Below are 19,059 nucleotides of genomic sequence, written 5' to 3' on the forward strand. Positions count from 1 at the left end.
CTGTGCCCATACCTGTGATTATTCCCCTGATGATGCCCTCTCCTGGTTCTGCTGGTAATGTTCTCATTGAGCCCTATTGATTGGTTGCACAAGGTTTAGAGCATCATCAGCTGAACCAGGAGAGCACATCACCAGAATAAGTAAACACAGGCATTCATGCAGACCTTTTCATCTGTGCCGGACCGGGCGAGGTGAGTCTGTTGTAGTTATTTTGCACACACAGCAGGCTGCAGTGTGGTTTTAAAGCAAACTGCAATACCCCTTTAAGCTATTTGTAATTCATACCCACAGCTCATTCATAGCAAGACACTGTAATACACTCAATCTAGTAAAGAGAGAAACATTCTAATAAGAATAACAAATCTAAATACAGCAACTTGCTTATGGTTTCTTGGTAATAACATACTACAGTGAAACCTCTTTTGAGAAGACCTCTTTGAAAAGCACACCTAAAATTGCAGTACAAAGTATTCTTTTATGGTAGTGGTCTTCTTAAAGAGTTGGTCTTTTGGAGAGGTTTAACTGCATTTTATTTAATTCCTTTAGTTTTTAATGTAAGCCTAAAGTAAAAACAATGTAAAAATGAACGAAAATGTGTAAAAATGGAAGTCAGGGTATATTAGTATACCTCCAGCCTTTATTCTATCAGTACCCTTCTGTCATTTTTCTGTATTAATGTGCCACTCCTATCCTTCACAGATCAGTGCTCCTTTGTGTTTTTCGTGTCTTTATTTGAGTAACCTGTATGTGTGTGTTTCTGCCTGTCCGTGTGTCTATGCCAGTCTGCAGATGGGTGAGTCAGTGCTTTGTATAAGTGAATATTATTCATCTTGAAGATGCCAAGTTGCTGGATAGCCACGACCACACTTTATACAGCTATTCAACGGTTGTATACCCTGGCAGGAGGGTTGATCTCTGAGAGATTATTCATAGTACAACTTGTGGCTTGCTTTTTCAATGGCAAAGCATGCCAACATGCAATCTGTATAACTCACAATGATTGACATCACGTTATTACAGCAGAGCTACAAACATTGATTTCCCAATCAGGCAATGGGGATTTGATGCCCACAGTAATGGTTCTTAAGTTGTCATTATTCCTGAACCTTATTCTACAATAGGTGGTAACAAAAAGATGACAAGGTGGCCCATTGACCAATCCTCACAAATACAACCTGAGTTGAATTATTTCCAGTAATAGTTTAACTGTCTCTGCCGATGTCTATTTTAAAACTCAAGCTGGCTTTAGATGTATGACTTCAGTAATAATAGCATGACCTGATGACAATCTCATGTCTATAGCTCACCTGTCCTCTGAAGCCTTCTATCAAGGTTAAAGGAAAACTGCAGCTGGTTCACCCACTTATTAAACCCAATACTCAGAGTTATAGTGCAGACGAACTGGATTAAAATGAGGTATAACTTACCAGGATCCGCTGTCTAGTTCCAAAGATAGACCCGTTATTAGCCGTCATTGGACATTTTCCTATCTCTAATGCTACAGTCCCCTAACATAAAGCAATATATTAGATGAAAGTAACACAGGTAGGCCTCATGAACATGGCGGAGCTGTACAGAAGGTATATGCTGTAGGGATGTTGCCTTTACCAAACCAAAAATCCAGATGATGTTTGTGTCATAAATCAAATAACTGAGGCCAAGATATAGCAAACCTTGGTTCTGATAGTGTTTGAGAAACAGATACCAGACAAAAGATTAAAACGGACAATGCGTTTCAAAGGAGAGTTTATCTTCTTCATCGTGTCAATATTTAGAACATTACAGGAGATATGTGTCTCAAAACGTTTACCTTTCCTTGTGCCTGGCCTGCAAAAACTAAAAAAACAACCTTCCTACGTTCCTCTGTTGCACTGATATCGGCATATTGTTCCTCCGCTGCTGCTCGGCTCCCTATCCCTTAGGCTCGGAACGTCACATTGCAATCAGCATATTGCCAACGATGTCCTGCCTCGGCCGGTGATAGGCTGAGCGCAATGTCATTTAAGGGGCTCGGGCCCCGCCTTCTCCCTACTGTCCAGGCTCCTTACATGACAGTGCGCTCAGCCTATCACCGGCTGAGGCAGGACATCGCTGCGGCCGGCGATACGCTGACCACAGTGTGACGTACCGAGCCTAAGTAGCTGAAGAACGGGACGTTAATATCAGTGCAACAGGGCAATGTAGGAAGGTGAGCTAAAGTGTTTTTTTTTTTTAGTTTTTGTAGCCCGGGCACAAGGAAAGGTAAAAGTTTTGCACCGCATTGCTTCTTTAAATAGTACCTGTCATTAGTAATAACATTTTTAATGTTATAGATTAGACTATTTGAATTACTTTTCTAATATACTTTTCAATAAAATGTTATAACTGTATGTGTTAAGTTAACCCCTAAAAGTTTGGCCACCAGAGGTCCTCCTTCTGGTCTTGCCTGCAGTCCTTGCAGATTGTGTCCTGCAGCAGCCTGTCGGAGACAAAAGTCAGAAAATGCAGGTGGTACCTTAGCTCAGCCCAGTGTATACAGTGTATAGAGCTGAATGTTTCATCTCACTTTCCCTTTGAGCTGAGCTAGACTGCAGTCATGATGCCTTCAGTGCATAGTGCTGCATATTGTGCTAAATATTTCTGCTCCCTTTGGAAGCTGCTGGGCCGAGCTGACATACTGTAAAGTTAAGTGCTGGGAGCTGAGGGGGAAGGGGTGCGGTCTCAGCCAATTACAGCTTATCTCACACTACACAGCTCTTGTTTGTGTGTAGCAGAATGAGGGAGGAAGTTCTCCCCAGCAGGGCTTCAGATGATTTCATGCCTACCAAGGAACCCCCCCTTCCCAGTTTGTGGAACTCAGTGAGCAGAAGACACAGAAGAATATCAAGGTAGAAAGCAAAAAAATATATAAAACTAAAGGCAGCCCTTTAGGCCATGTTCACACAGCGGAAGTTCCATGCATATTGTGTTCAATGGGATTCTGCTGTCCCCATTGATTCCGCATTCGGTGTTTAGAGAACACAGAATTCTGCTGAAATTCAGCCACAATTCTAGGAGAATTCTGCAATTCTGTTAAGTAAGCTTTTGCCGTGTGAACATAGTCTTAGGGTGCGTTCACACGCTAGTAACTAGCAATTGGTTTCCCACTGCGGGAAACCCGTTGCGAGTTACGCTACCATTCATTTGAATGGGTCTGCGGACAGTCCACCAATCTGACACTATTGCGGACTGTCTGTGGACCCATTCAAATCAATGGTAGTGTAAATTGCAGTAGGTTTCCCGCAGCGTGAAACCCACTGCTAGTAATAGCGTGTGAACGCACCTTAAAAGGAACTTGTTGTGAGATTTTCTCACATATAACGTGTGGCTATCACACAGAGAGGCGTTATTACAACGGGAACAGCCGGACTTAGTGAGTAAAGCTCCTGTCCAGGGGACTACCTATGGGCCGTCACGAGACACTTTCCAACTATATATCCTCACCATTCCTGAGGGCAGGATCGTCGCCTGGGGATGGTGAGGAAAAAGATTTTACCATGCATAATGCATTGAAATACATTATACATGGTAAAATCTAATGACCGGTTCTCTTTAAAAAGTAAGCTTGACATTATGTGTTGTATTGCTCAAAATAAACTAATGCACAGATGAAAGAACTTATTTATTTAAGCCACTGGACCCAAATGAACATGTTTGTCTTGTGCTTGCTCACATCATTCAATAGGTCTGCATCAATCTGCACAAGATACTTTAGATCATTGGGTAATCCCGAATTTTAGTGAATTTGTAATTGTTATTGGTACAAGTGAATAACGTAAGTTAAACTACAGATGGGTTTAGATACATTTTCAATGTATTTTGCAAATTGATACACAGTGCTATGCGTGAGAAGGTGACATGAGGGTTTTTTTTTGCGCACAAGACATGAAAACACAATTGTATCATTTTGCCCACAGCTTGTTATTCAGTGTGAATTTGGTAAAAAGGTAAAATGCTTGTTGAGGCTGAAATCTTGAATGCTGCTGAAGGCAAGACTGTAAATCTACAATAGCTTGGAGATCATAAGGAAGTTGACTTTTTATTAGAAGTATTTAAGAGGCACATGGTATTGCTTGGTGTGCAGCTCCAAATTATAGGGTGTAAACTCTGAATCATTGCTGAGAGTTCCTGTTGTAGCAGCACATAGTACACATCCTTCAGCATCTGCTTCATAGCTCTCATCTCTGAAAATCTTTAGACTGCAAAAAAAATAAAAAATCAATTTATATAGACTATTGTAAATATTTCCAGATAGAGATTACAGAAGATGGTTTATTGCACAAAGGAACATATATGGGTTTATGTCTCACCTGTATACTTTGGCCCTGTTGCACCAATGCACAATCCGTTCCATGGCCACCAAATGTCATTTGAAGGCGCACTTTGAAGTTACTGGGCTTAAAGCTTGAATGAAAATCTATAAAACATTCTTCCTGCTCCTATATGTATTTTATTTTATTTTTTTAAGTGCTTTGTGAAAAAACTTTTTTCCTGTATTTGAGCACATAAACATCACAATAAAAATATTTTTTTAAAACCTCATAAAATACAGCATGTAAACCCAGTCTTATAACGCTAACCAAGGTCAGCAGTGAATGGATATATGGCTCCATTCACACTATAGAGATTCTACAAAGAAATTTAGCCTGAAATCCGCTTGCATCAACCTCCCATTGACTTCAATGTAGCAGAACTTCAGAAGAAGAAATTGGATTCCCGTGGAAGATTGAACATGATTAATTTCTTAATGGAATCTGTGGCAGGATTCCAATAGGATGGTGATTGCTGATTCTGTTGTGTGAAGGCCTTCCTGTGCCCTGATCCACTTTATGCTGCTTCTCTTGTTTTTTCTTATTGCCAGATTAAGATAAACAAAATCTGATCCATAAGTGTGTCAACATATCCGAATCTTAGTTCAAGAAACTGGACCTATGGGTGGAGGGTGAAATTCTACAAATATTTATTAATAATTGATCACTAAATGATCACTGAAACCCTGATTTAGCACCCACTAATGATTAGAGTACCTAAAATATAACTTTTATTTGTGCCAAACAAGTTAAAATTAAATGGGCATATCTCCAGCCAATATTTGTCTTTTGTACTGCACGTCACTACATGCTTGTATTTGTGTATTGTTGTGTCTGCAGTCCACAAGCAATAGCTGGAGTGTCCACTAACAATTAAAACCTAACACACATTGTCGTCGTCCCCCCCCCCCCCCGACGTTTCACCACAAGCAGTGGCTTTATCAAGGGCTAAAGGGTCAAGGTCCCTTTAGCCCTTGATAAAGCCACTGCATGTGGTGAAACGTCGGGGGGGGGGGGGGGGTCGGGCGATGTGTGTTAGGTTTTAATTGTTAGTGGACACTCCAGCTATTGCTTGTGGACTGCAGACACAACAATACACAAATACAAGCATGTAGTGACGTGCAGTACAAAAGACAAATATTGGCTGGAGATATGCCCATTTAATTTTAACTTGTTTGGCACAAATAAAAGTTATATTTTAGGTACTCTAATCATTAGTGGGTGCTAAATCAGGGTTTCAGTGATCATTTAGTGATCAATTGTTAATACATATCCAAATCTTTGCTCCTTTTATACTGAATGTTCATTTTACACTTTTTTTTACATAGCATGATTATAATTAAATATGAAGTATTGTACTGTTTCTCCCATTCATGTTCCCAAATAAGTGAAAATATGAGAGGTTGTAGAATTATATGGGCAGATATTACCATTGTATCGCTGCATATATAATACAAGATATTTTGTGTTAGAAAATCTTTCAGCCTGTCCTCTTACATTGTTAGGCTGGGTTCACGCTGCAGAATCTCCAGCGGGAGAGAATGAATCGGTTGGCGCTAGGACCACACAGACATTGCTGTCCCTTCAGAATGCATTCAACCTAAAAAAAAAAAAAAAAAAGTTTATTCTTTGGTAATGAAATTTCGGTAGTGGATGTTCTGTAGTGGGCACTGTGCAGACCTCAACAGAGGTGACATGGAGGCAGGGGTGTCCAGGGGTGCTGCAAGGATTTTTGCCACCCTAGGCAAAAGCTAATTCCCCCCCCCCCCCCCCATGACGCTCTTTAACATGCCCCACCTTACTACTGGGGTGACACACTGTAAGGCTAAGTCTCTACTTGTTTTTTTGTCCTGTGTTTTTAGGGATTAAAAAAAATGCCAGAAAAATCGCCAGTGCAATGTACGTCATCATGCGTTTTTTCTGGTGTTTTTTCCGGTATTTTTTTCATTTCTGTGGAAATTGCACCTTGGCGTTTTTTTTTTTTGGTACCCAAAATTTGTTGGGTACCAAAAAAAAAAAAAAAGAATGCAGCAGTGATGGAAATTTTTTATTAAATGCAATGTATATATTTTATAAACCAATTTTTATTATTTTTTAATAAAGTATGTGTGTTTCACTTTATGTTCTCAATTTTACATTTTTTTAACGTAGTACTACTACTCCCAGCATGAAACAGACTGTTCCATGATGGGAGAGGTAGTACCTGTACTATAGACATATCGCCCCGGGTATCAGTCCGGACACTAGATGCGATCGTCCATAATATAGCAGAGAAGCGAGCGGATCTATACAGTGCTCGCCTTTCCGCACTATACTCCGACCAGTGATGTCAATAGAAATTCATATCACTCATTCATATTTTCCGCCCAGAGCTGTGATTGGCCGGATGGTTGCAGCCAGTCACAGCTCTGAGGAAAAGATGAATGAATGAGTGGCCGGCCGGAGTACAGTGCAGAGCAGGGATGTGAGTGATGTATACAGCCGCTCCATCTCTGCTATAGACAGGATAATCACATCGGGTGTCAGTAGTGATACCCGCTGCGATCTGTTCTTATCTGCAAGTACTACTACTCCCAACATGGAGCACACTCTGCTCCATGCTGGGAGCTGTAGTACCTGCATTAATAGACAGATCACAGCGAGTGTAACTTCTGACACTTGTTGCGATCTGTATATTAATGCAGATACTACAGCTCCCAGCATGAGGCAGAGTGTGCTCCATGTTGGGAGTAGTAGTAGCTGCAGCTATGGAAAGATCACGGCGGATGTCACTCCTCCTGACACCCGCTGTGGTCCTACTGTATAATGTATGGATGCGGCCGGCACTCTTCTATGGTCCCTTCTATGGTCCCTGTGGGAAGTATGAAAAAGTGTAAATATATGTCAGGGCAGGGAACCATAGAAGAGTGGCTGGTCGGTGCCATACTGTGGCTTTATAAAATTTGGTCATGAGTCTTATGTTCACCCAAAACTCAATTATCCACTTTAAAAAGTTATCCAATACATTATTGGGACAGTAAAGTCAACTGGAAATGGGTCTTAGTGACCTTTTATGTATTGAACCATCAGAAAAGACCAATAAAACACTTTATTTTATCTTTATTTGGGTGTGTAAATGAATATTCTGCAGCCATTTGAGAATGAATGAGGGCTCTGCAGCAGTGAATTTAGCAGAGCAATAGTCTGCATACATGTACTTGTATGGGGCAACGCCCTGTGGATTTCTGAAGAGAGCAGGGATCCTCCCATGAGCTGACATTGGAATGCATTATGTGTTTATGCTTGTTTCTTAATGGTAGTAATAATAAATTTGAGAAAAAAAATCTGGATTCTTCCCCCCCATCAAAATGCTACAGGTAACTTTACACAGCTACAAGTCCCTACAGGCGAGAAAGCCAAACGTGTGATTCATTCTTTTGAAGGAAAAGGGTCTTACAAACTGGAGGGGGACGAAAGGTAAAAGTAGAGAAAGGGCACAAACGTGTGGTATGTCGGGCTTGTCATAGACCTGAACTGCCCTAAGGGGCTATTGAAGATGTTTTTCCACTGTTAGATCTTTGCTTAGTTTTCATCGGACTGAGTGTAAATGATTGAAGTATATTTTACTGTATTTTTTTAAATCATTTTTGCAATTATATAGTGTTGATTGTTAGAGGTAATTATAATACAGTATATTACAGAAAGAGACCTTTTTAGAGACCTGCAACATCTAAAATACTTTAAGGGGAAGATTTATCAAAACCTGTGTAGAATGGTGTAGTTGCCTATAGCAACCAATCAGATCTCTTCTTTCATTTTTCACAGGCCTCTTTAAAAATGAAAGAAGCAATCTGATTGGTTGCTATGGGCAACTGGTCAACTTTTTCCTCTGAACAGGTTTTGACAAATCTCCCCCTAATGCACATGACTATATAGTGCATGGAACCTCTTTTTAAAGGGCCTGAATCATTCAGTAGTCTAAAAGTATCGAGCAGTGTTTTCAAAACAGTGTGTTGTGGCTCTTCTGTACACTATTGGTCCTATCAGGTGGACTCAGTTCCAGTCCCCTGGCCCCCCACACCCCTCTCTTTGCCCATAAAGAGTTAATGTATTGCATTAATGTGTTCATAAGTGTTGGTACCTTTAAATCCTGTTGTTAAGCCCTGTGTAACCATGGAAGGTGTAAGTGACCAGGTGACTTGTTGGTGACCTATGGGACCCCTCCAAATTGCTCCCATATATAACTGGGAGGAGCTAGCTAGCCTAGAGCAGTCTTAGTGCATGCTGAGATACAGTCAAGTGAAGACCACACAGACACTACCAGTAACCCCTACAGGTGAAAGTCAAAGCCTGGTAAGCACAAATACAGGGGAGACATCTAGTCAGCATAGTCAAGTCTAAAGGAAGTGTGGGTTGCATAATTGAGTCCCAGTCCACTACAAGTCCCAGCGAGCCCACAAGCCTCCTGAAGTTCACTGGTCATCTCCTTGGGCTTACACTGGGCTGTAAAGACTTTAACATCTGTCGGCCTCAAATGAATAACCTATCTAGAAAGACCACTCTAAAGAGGACCACTTGTAAAAGTAAATATATTTTATCAAGCAATATAAGTATACATAAAGACACGGGGCCTTATGAAGCGCTTGTAGTGCGAGACGGGTCCGTAGCCCAAGAACACTCCCCTACCTCTGTCTCCCTGCACATGGTTTGTGATACGGAATAAATTCCAACCGAAGAGCAACTAACGTGGTGAGTGCTCTTGTATTCTTTCTCGCTACATTTTATATATAAAGAATGTTAAAAAGACACAAAAAGACATGGACACAGAACATTGTTGGGGACCAGGGAAGGGGGAGAGAAAAAGCAAATGCAGGTCCAGTGCAAAGATGTCTATCAGATGGTAACAAAGTAAATTAAGAGCACAAATATAGTAGCAGTAATCAATGGTGTCTTTATATAAGGTGCATATGTGCATGAAACTGCATAGTAACAGAATATACCAAGTGTGTATACCTGTGTATTCCCCAGTCACCCACCACACCTCCGATGCATTTTGCCCAAGTGGGGCTTTGTCCTGACTCCTGGACAAAGCCCCGCTTGGGCAAAATGCGTCAGAGGTGTGGTGGGTGACTGTGGAATACACAGGGGGGGGTGGGGGTCCCACCAATTTTCTGTGTCCATGTCTTCTTTTGTCTTTTTAACATTCTATGTGTACTTATATTGCTTAATAAAATATATTTGCTTTCACAAGTGGTCCTCTTTAGAGTGGCTATTTTATTCATTTGTGTTCTAAATACCACAGGACCGTGTCACTGGGTCAGAACTCTGTATCCCCCCATCTTTTTGATTATGTTAATCTGTCTGCCTCAGTAAAGCTGCCATTGTTCCATAACCTTGCATCGGAGTGATTATTTGCTCCACGCCTGGCCCGGGAACCAGCGGCCATACCTCGGGTGGTGTAGAGGATAACCACGCCCTGGCGTGACAAACACTTAGGGTTAACAACATCTGCCCTAAGGGTTAGGAACATCTGCCCTTCCAACACCCTCTACCGCAAGTGTGCCCCCAGCTGTTGCAAAACTACAACTCCCAGCATGCCCGGACAGCCAAAGGCTGTCTGGGCATGCTGGGAGTTATGGTTTTGCAACAACCTCGTTCACACAGTGGAATTTCTGAGATATATCCTGCATAAAAATTCTGCAAAGTCCTACTGCGAAATTTATACAGCAGAAACATCCGCGCAGAAATTCTAGATCCAGTTTCCACAGAAAGATCTGATATGTCAATTCTTTCCGCGGAATCTGCTCGGAAATGCATTGCCGTCCATGGAGACGGCTTATTTCCCAGCGGTCCTAGCACCAGCATGTCCTGCTGGCGCTCACTCTCTGCAGAATGTCTGCATTTGGCTGCATGTCACCTATTACACAGGAAGATATGTGGCTGGAAATCACAGTTTTTTTCTGCTCTAATACACAGGGCGATATCAGCCTGTTTGAAAGACATTTTTTCCCTTTGTAATACGGTCTAAACCAGGTTGTAATTTTGCAACATCTGAAGGCCCACAGTTTGAAGATCACTGGTCTAAGCTATAGTTACACTTACAACACTGTGGGGGAGATATATCAAAACATGTCCAGAGGAAAAGTTGCCCAGTTGCCCATAGCAACCAATCAGCTCGCTTCTTTCATATTTAACAAGGCCTCTGCAAAATGAAAGAAGCAATCGTATTGGTTGCTATGGGCAACTGGTCAACTTTTGCACGGGTTTTGATAAATCTCCCTCTGTATCTATGCAACAGATGTCTGTCCCCATAAGTCCCCCAAACTCAAATGTCACTTTCATTTCCCCAAAGTGCTAAAAGTATCCCCGACTCCCCCACAGAGATACATGTGTTGGCCACCGCTTTGTGTGGGGTTGACACATTCTCTTCTTGAGGAGAGCCTGGGTGCCGTGCAGGAGATCGCATGGGGTCCCCCTTTGAATAGGAGATAAGTGTTCCTGCACTAAAGTATTCATTAGGCCATGTTCACACGATGGAATTTCCGTGCAAAATTCCGCAGAAGAGTCCCATTAAATTCAATAAGATTCTGCTGCACTGTGCACATGGAGGAATTTCCAATTCCAAGTCGGCACAGGAATTAATTGCCGTCTGTGAGAAGGGGCATTTCCAAGCAGTCCTAGTGCTGGCATTTTCTGCCAGCACTCCACTATCAGGGGAATGTCCAGGTATATAAACACTCCATGGAAATTTTCCACATGGACATTCGTGGGCTCACTTAGGTATCATAGATCTGTCCCTTTAGCAGCCTTAACATGTGCCCATATGGGTGAACCATAGACTGCCTACCACCAATATACCACCAATTGTTTTATTACTTTATGCAATATGGCTGTTAAGGGATTTCTTGATGTTTTGACATCTTAATGATTGACATTTTTAATGTGTCCTCCTGAACATTTTTGGAAAAAACATAATGCTTTTTAAATATTTTCATAAGATTTCCTGAATTAAAGAAGAAAACGGTACATAATGTTGTGGTCTCGTTGCAGATCTTATTTTGCAGGTGTGGTATATCCATGTTGTGTTCTCATTCCAGCTGTCAAAAGGGAAGGACAGTGACAAGTCAATCTACCAAGGTTTTCTGTGCAGTTCTTCCTTGAGGGGGAGCTGCAGGGCAAGAATACAGAGTTCTTGATCCTTCTGCTTATGTTACAGGTCAGTTGTAGGACAGTGCTGCTTTACTGCCAGCCTGGATTAGTAAGTCAATGAAATAAAGCTTTTAGAGGTGCTATGTTTACCTAGGAAAATGACTTGCTTTGTTGTATAACTGAATGCACACTGCTGTGCTTTGTAGGCTTCTTTAAACTAAAGTCAGAGGCTCTGTGCACCTTTTATGTTTCCATTATTCAACTTTTATTCTTCTGTTTCCAGTATTACTTGCAGCCATTGGGGATAAATCATCTTGTAGTGCAGCCAATAATATCATAGTGACAGCAGCAAGAAAATAAATCTGCTGGTCTTTATTTAACATATTTTCACACCAAATCTATATATGCAAAAGTTAGTTGAGAAATGTTTGATCACTGTGGGTCCCACCATGGAACATCTCAGTAGAATGGGGACCCCAAGTTCCTTCTTAAGCCTTGTCTAAATTACGGGACTTAGTCAGAGAAAAAAATACTGCAAGTGGTCATTTTTTCTCCGCTAAACTCCTGTGAAACAACTGACACCTAGCGAAAACTCGAAGGACCCCATTCAAAGTCAGTGGGATCCTTTGGGACTTGGTAGTGTCGGTAATGCTTAGACCCATTCAGGACCTCAGCAGGATGGAGCACAACACTGATGTGAACTTTCATGCATGTAAACATGTAGCTTAAAGGGGTACTCTGCTGCTCAGTGTTTGGAACAAACTGTTCCGAACGCTGGAGCCAGTGCTGGGAGCTCGTGACATCATAGCCCTGCCCCCTCACGTTGTTACATCCTGCCCCCTCAATGCAAGTCTATGGGAGGGGGCTATGGTGTCACGAGCCCCCGTCGCCGGCTCCAGCATTTGGAACAGTTTGTTCTAAATGCTGAGCAGCGGAGTACCCCTTTAGGTGTCTCCTACCTACTATGTGCTAGTCCTATTACTGGGGTCTTCTAATTCATAGTAGGGTGTTCTTTGGGCTTGGGTACAGCTAGTGCCTTACCCACTATAGCTATACCCCCGCCTATATTACCAAGGTGAGCAGCAATTTGAATAATGTTTTGTACTGAACCATACTAGGGAAGCAATAGTTGTGCTAGGTGCCTTTACTGTACCTCCATATGCTTTTGATTTCATACAGGTTTATTTCCTGCAAAAATGTCATGGCAGATCTCTTTGGATACTGTATGCAGAGGTTTTTCCACCGAGATGCATTGCATATTGATCAACAATGGCTTCATGTGCTGCTCTACGATACTGATACTTTCCCATAGAAGTAATGGGTTCTTCTGCTTTGCACTAATCATTAATATGGCCATATGTTCAAATATGCCTGTATTTGTAGAGGATAGCAGATATCATTTAGGTTAGGGCTATATTGCGACCTGCAGTTGATGGTGAGCACATTAAAAATGAGTTGCTGTGTAGACTCAGCCTAAAGAAAGATCAAGTGATAGTTCCAAAAACAACAATATATGCACTTCAACTAATTTTGTTTCTGTTTATTGAATGTAGCTTTAAGTAAATGGCGAGAAATTCTTCAAGTTGCAGAAAAGGGCCATCGGATCTTTCTGCTTAGGTAATCCCCTTTCGGCTCATTAGACGTTTCATAGATTTCAGGGCGTAGCCATGCATTGAAGTGCTCCACCGTTCTATGCCTGTGTGTACAAAGCCCTGTAGCGTGCAGCGATGCTGGGAATAGGTGTGTCACTACCACTCTACAACTCTCTGTAGTATTTGTAATCTCACCTTGCTGCCATTGGCTGCTCTTCATTTCCCGGAGGCTTTCACACTTGTCTTGGTTACAGGCTGCATTCTTTTGAGTTTTCTTTTTATCATATAAAAATGTAAAAGCTATTCTCCAGAATATTTACGTGTAAGACATCTTAATGTGTTCTAAAGCTTGTGATCATAAATTATACCTGGGATGACAGCTGCTGCAGAACTTGCGTAAAAGATGTAATCTGAACTGTATATCATCCATGTCTACATCTAATACTGGGGGCAAAGTCATTGGAAATAATAAAATGTAATAATAGATGAAAGCTGCATTGAAGATCATATCCAACCAAACCCTAAAGATTAAAGGGGGTTTTCCAGGCAAAATTCAGTGATGGCCTGTTCTTAAGATAGGCCATCAATACTAGATTTGCAGGGTACTGAAGTTTGGCATCCTCCAACCTTCAGCTGTTTCGGTGAGCTGTAAACAAAGTTTTGGCTCTGTACACTGTGAAGTAGCCAAGTGTGTTATTGCAGTGAAGCTCTCACTTTCTTCAATGCCTCGGCCACCTGGACATTACAATGAACAACTGAATGGTTGGGGGTTGACCTTGGAGGAAGGGAGCAGCTGTTGATGGTCTATCCTAGGGATATCCATCAATCCATCATTTTGTTTTGTCCTAAAACCTCACATAAGCTTTAGCTGGAGCCCATTAATCAATTTTTTTCCCACAAAGATACAAAAATCTAGTCTGCCAGTAGGACCAGTTCACTACATGGCTGGTTAAACTCTGTCTGCATTCAGGGCCAGACCAAAGTTGGCAGAGGCACCTAGGGAAACATTGATGTTCCTTTCTCAACAGTGGCAGTACCATACAACGAACTCAAGGCAAATGTTAGAAAGAAGTTTGTCAACTCCACTACCATATTTTTCGGCATACAACTTTTACAGTTAAAATATAGAGTTTGGGATATACTTTCCGTATAAGACTACCCCTCTACCGCAATGTACGGTACCTTACCAGTGATTGGCTGGTTGTTGTACACAAAGCCTGCTTGGATTGGTCAGCTCTCCCTGCCTGCCCAGCCCTCCCTATCTCCAAGACTATCAGAGCGGTACATCCTCTTTCACCCGTCTGTCCCGCCCTTGTATCCTATTACCATACCTCCTTCTCTGCCTCTCAGATCTCACACATGCGCCACCGTTGTATCCCATTACCGTACCTCCTTCTTCACCTCGCAGACTAAGACCAAGCATTTTTTTGTTTTTGCACTTTTGTTTTTTCCTCCTTACCTTTTAAAAATCATAACCCTTTAAATTTTGCACCTAAAAACCATATGGTAGCTTTTTTTTTTTTGCACCACCAATTCTACTTTGTAATGACATCAGTCATTTTACCCAAAAATCTACGGCAAAATGGAAAAAAAAAAAACATTGTACGGCAAAATTTAAGAAATAACGCCATTTTGTAAATTTTGGGGGCTTCTGTTTCTACGCAGTAAATTTTTTTTGTAAAAATGACACTTTATCTTGATTCTATAGGTCCATACAATTAAATTGATACCCTAATTATGTAGGTTTGATTTTGTTGTACTTCTGGAAAAAATCATAACTACATGCACGAAAATTTATACATTTAAAATTGTCCACTTCTGTCCCTATAACTTTTTTTTTATTTTTTGTATACGGGGATGTATGAGGGCTCATATTTTGCGCTGTGATCTGAAGTTTTTATCAGTACCATTTTTGTTTTGGTCGGACTTTTTGATCGATTTTTATTCATTTTTAATGGTATAAAAAGTGACCAAAAATACGCTATTTTGGAATTTTGAATTTTTTAGCGCGTACGCCATTAACTACATGGTTTAAACAACAAAAAATTTTTATAGCTTGGACATTTACGCACGCAGCGATACCACATATGTTTATTTTTATCATGTTTATATATTTTTTAATATGGAATTTGGGAAAAGGGGGTGATTTAAACTTTTAATAAGGAAGCGGTTAATGTGTGTGTTTTTAAACTGTTTTGACCCTTTTTTATTTTTTTTCGTCCCCTTAGGGGAATTTTAGGAGGAATAATTCATCTACCCATCTTACAAGTCAGTATTAATCCGTTTGGTGAAAGCACCACAAGTCCCCGCAAGGCAACAAGGGGTTACGCTGCAAAACCAACTGTCTGTGTGATGCCATCTGCACCTAGCTCAGTAAAGACAGTTATCCGTAACCTGACGTCGGTGTGTTCATTTACTTGGGTCTGGCCCAGGAGAAGCTGTCTTTAACCTCGGACCGTGTATAGGATAACGGTGCGTTGGCGTCACGGTGCGCTGGCGTCACGGCGTCAAGTGATAAGGTATTCCTCCTAACACTCCCATGGCTACCACACCCTCATTGCTAATCATTAAGGCAGTAGGAATTAAGCATTTCCTGTGGGTTGAGATGGAAACCAGGAAGTGGTGAGCAGCAGCCACCTGGAGATCAATGAAACAGCAGAGGCAAGAGAGTGGGCAGGCCAGACACCCCCACCCCGCCTTTAAGCCTTCATACAGCCTTTTTAATAAATATCTGTCCAGACATTCTTGATAGATCACTGTAAACAGAAGTCTTTTTTATTTTATTTTTTGAGCTGTAGCTTCTTTTCTTGCTTGAAATGAATTGTGTATTTCTATGCCAATATGAGTCAGTTGGAAAGGTTAAATGAAGTAATAAGAAAACAGTAAAGATTTAGATGTTGTATTCTGGGATTTTCAGAGGTATGGTTCAAAGGTTTATGCTGAAACGTAGCTGACAGATAGGGGGCACTAAGGATTTGGTATGTTATCCAGACTGAGGCGGTGACAACTATAAATTTCGTGATGTGGACATACCTATTTATATCTGTTGAGAAAGAATATAAAATGATGAGAAAATGCAATAAAATACTTATACTGACTAATAGCAAATTGCAGGTTTTAAAAAGCTTTGGAGAGGGGTGAGGCTCTGCTAATAACAGATTTTTTATGGTGACACACTGCTGATCTTTGTAATAACCTGTTATGTCCCATGCAGATTCATTTGTACTGACCAAGGATGGGCTTGTTAGGTGATTCTTATTTCATTTGGAATTTTCTCTTAAATTATTGCAATCATTGCCATTATTATATAGCGACTATTGGCTGAGGCATTACTGACTTGTGTTATATCAGGCCCAGTTTCTGCATTCCTAAATCTTAATTATATGCAAGAATAAAACCTATCAAGTTAACATGAAATTATGATACTCAGAATTATCACTATTTTCCTACAGTGTAGCTAAAGACCAATTAGTGTTTTTTTTGAAATTTTTGGCAGTTCCTAAGAATCCTCATACACAACACTTATAATGGGGTGCTGATTGACTTTCATGGCCTTGGGTCTGCCATGTTTGTACTTCCAGTGCAGGTCCTAATAGGATACTTATCCCTTTTTTTTTTTTTTTTTATACTAATATTTATTATAGAATTCCGTGTTTAAATGAATGAAAATAAAAATAAAAAAATACATTTGTTTTGCTCTAACAATATTTTACACATGAAAAATAAACTGTACAAACTTATCCTTGGTATTGCTATATCAATAATGACCTTAACTATAAAAACACACGGTAAAAATATTGTATTTCTGCCAAATTCTACTAATAAAAGCTACAGATCATCGTACAAATACAAACATTATTTTCTAATGTTTTTATTGTACAAAAGTAGTAAGTCTTAAAGGACATATAGGGGATCCGGGAAAAAAACAAAAAAACTTTGCATCATTTTGTTGTGAATGTGCTCACCTTTCCATAGCACTAAGTCCCGTTTGCGAGCGCCATTCAGTTCTCCTGTTATGGCTTGGTAAAAACCTCTTACTTCCTGGTTCTGGGCACTCATTCTCCCATGTTTCCTAGCATGAGCTTCCTGCTTCCACCATCTTGCTCTGCCTCCCAGCCCGTGCCTCCTCATTACAATATTACCCTCCCCCTGCAGCCACACACTGAATAAGCACACCCACATCTTCCCCACACATCCTCCCCCCAGAGATCGTGCACCAATCGGCTGCACTTGCTGGTTTCACTCTGTGTCCAACGAGCTGTACTCACTGGTTGGACACACTGCGCATGCGCGAGCAGCCGAAAGTCTTATGCGCTGTGACAGGGGAATCACGGCGCTTGCGTGTAGCCCACAGACCGATTGGCTACATGCGGCAGCAACAAAGGGCCAATAGCAGATCATCGTCCCCAGACACAGGGGGCAGATAACAGCCGAAGGGGGAGGATGAATATTGATTACATGGGCATGGCCACAGCGGTGGCAGGGCAGGTGTCTGGGCTCAAATTCATCACGTGCTGACCACAAAATGGCCGCGGACGCTCACAATGCTGTGGTCGAGTGTCATAATTCTATATAACACTCTATGGGACTTCCGGTCTGGCAGAACAAAGTAAAAAAGGGATGTTTACCTTCCATATCAGTAATGTAAGTACATTGAGTTGTTATATAACTTTTCAACTAACAAGATTTAAATAATTTTTCAATCCTGGAGTTCTCCTTTAACCCATTCAGGACCAAGCCCATTTTGGCCTTAAGGACCAGAGCGTTTTTTGCACATCTGACCACTGTCACTTTAAACAATTATAACTCTGGAATGCTTTTAGTTATCATTCTGATTCCGAGATTTTTTTTTTGTGACATATTCTACTTTAACATAGTGGTAAATTTTTGTGGGAACTTGCATCCTTTCTTGGTGAAAAATCCGTAAATTTGATGAAATATTTGAAAATTTAGCATTTTTCTAACTTTGAAGCTTTCTGCTTGTAAGGAAAATGGATATTACAAATAATTTTTTTGATTCACATATACAATATGTCTACTTTATGTTTGCATCATAAAATTGACAAGTTTTTACTTTTGGCTGCTGACTTTTGGCTTCAAAGTTCAGCAGCAATTTTCCAATTTTTCAAAAAATTTTCAAATTCAATATTTTTCAGGGACCAGTTCAGTTTTGAAGTGGATTTGAAGGGTCTTCATATTAGAAATACCCCATAAATGACCCCATTATAAAAACTACAACCCTCAAAGTATTCAAAATGACATTCAGTCAGTGTTTTAACCCTTTAGGTGTTTCACAGGAATAGCAGCAAAGTGAAGGAGAAAATTCAAAATCTTCATTTTTTACACTCACATGTTCTTGTAGACTCAATTTTTGAATTTTTGCAAGTGGTAAAAGGAGAAAATTTTTAATTGTATTTGTAGCCCAATTTCTCTCGAGTAAGCACATACGTCATATGTCTATGTAAAGTGTTCGGCGGGTGCAGTAGAGGGCTCAGAAGGGAAGGAGCGACAAGGGGATTTTGGAGAGTACGTTTTTCTGAAATGGTTTTTGGGGGGCATGTTGCATTTAGGAAGCCCCTATGGTGCCAGAACAGCAAAAAAAAGCACATGGCATACCATTTTGGAAACTAGACCCCCTCGGGGAATGTAACATGTGATAAAGTGAGCCTTAATACCCCACAGGTGTTTCATGACTTTTGCAAATATAAAAAAAAAAAAAAATTTACTAAAATGCTTGTTTTCTCAAAAATTTTACATTTTTAAAAAGGGTAATAGCAGAAAATACCCCTCAAAATTTGAAGCCCAATTTCTCCCGATTCAGAAAACACCCCATAAGGGGGTGAAAAGTGCTCTGCTGGCGCACTACAGGTCTCAGAAGAGGAGTAGTCACATTTGGCTTTTTGGAAGCAAATTTTGCTCTGGGGGCATGCCGCATTTAGGAAGCCTCTATGGTGCCAGGACAGCAAAAAAAAAAACACATGGCATACCATTTTGGAAACTAGACCCCTCGG

At 40.8% G+C, this 19,059-nt stretch overlaps 1 protein-coding gene and 1 long non-coding RNA gene across 3 annotated transcripts in view; one reads left to right on the forward strand and one right to left on the reverse strand.

Annotated features, from left to right (window-relative positions):
* Positions 1-3,658: 3,658 nt before the first annotated feature.
* Positions 3,659-8,613, reverse strand: LOC130355323 (uncharacterized). Its single transcript, XR_008888477.1, has 3 exons — positions 8,449-8,613; positions 5,826-5,928; positions 3,659-4,217 (listed from the first exon to the last, which is right to left on the reverse strand). It is a non-coding gene; the product is annotated as an uncharacterized LOC130355323 (long non-coding RNA).
* A 6,834-nt stretch (positions 8,614-15,447) lies between these two features.
* Positions 15,448-19,059, forward strand: part of LOC130355319 (keratin, type II cytoskeletal 6C-like) — an 80,211-nt gene continuing 76,599 nt past the window's right edge. For both annotated transcript variants that reach the window (XM_056555339.1, XM_056555338.1), the window contains exon 1: positions 15,448-15,567. The gene's annotated coding sequence lies outside the window, so the exon portion shown is untranslated. The remainder of the gene's footprint in view (positions 15,568-19,059) is intronic.

This window comes from Hyla sarda, chromosome 2, assembly GCF_029499605.1.
Source record: "Hyla sarda isolate aHylSar1 chromosome 2, aHylSar1.hap1, whole genome shotgun sequence".
Classification (NCBI taxonomy): domain Eukaryota; kingdom Metazoa; phylum Chordata; class Amphibia; order Anura; family Hylidae; genus Hyla; species Hyla sarda.